This window comes from Trachymyrmex septentrionalis, unplaced genomic scaffold (genome assembly GCF_001594115.1).
Source record: "Trachymyrmex septentrionalis isolate Tsep2-gDNA-1 unplaced genomic scaffold, Tsep1.0 scaffold203, whole genome shotgun sequence".
NCBI classification, from domain to species: domain Eukaryota; kingdom Metazoa; phylum Arthropoda; class Insecta; order Hymenoptera; family Formicidae; genus Trachymyrmex; species Trachymyrmex septentrionalis.
Window position 1 is genome coordinate 126,138 of NW_017305213.1, and position 873 is coordinate 127,010.

Sequence of the window (873 nt, forward strand, 5' to 3'; positions counted from 1 at the left end):
AAAAAAATGAAAATACTGTCACCATCGAAAAAAATCGAAAATGTTTGAATAAGAGTGACAGATTTTCTTTTTTTCTTTGGAGTGAGATTTTTCTAAAAAAGGAGTGAAATTTTTTTCGTTTGCAGTGAATCTCACTCCAAGAGTGAAAATCTGCCACTCTCATTAAAAAAGGTAAATATTTTTCGTTTCTTTCAATAAATGATAGTATTTTCGCACTTATAGATAATTGAACCTTCACCTCAAGAAATTTAGAAAATAATAAAAATTTTTTCAAGTAGTGAGAGTGGGGCAATTGCAAATATGTAAATGTAAACACTACTACTGCAATATATTAAAATAGTAAAAGTGATATAAAAATTAAGTACTTATTTTTCACATCCAATAATATTATTTTACAATGTCATAGTGCAGTACTAACATAAGCATACCCGATGTAAGCTTAATGCTGCACTATAACATTGTAAAAAAATCCCGAACCGGTGAAATGCAAACCAACCTCGAAAAGAAGACATTTAAAAAGAATGCTTCATACAAAAGTAGGATTTCAATAAATGTGAATTAAACGGTGATACCTATTTGACTTTGAGAGCAGGTATATGAAGGAGCTTTGAAAATCAATTTTAAAACTTTAAATGGAAAAACGCTCTACTTTTTATTCAATATTCTTGCAGCTAACATCAAGATCTTCTTAAACTCACTTGAATTACAATGAAACTCCTAATAGTTTTCGAATTACATCTTTAATCAATTATAATTCTACTTTCAAAAACTACTGTAGTAGATATTTTTGTATTAGGATTTTCGCCTCAAAATTGTCTAAAAAATATGTTCTTAAGAGGAAATGCGGTGGTTTTGATACACCGTGTGTATACA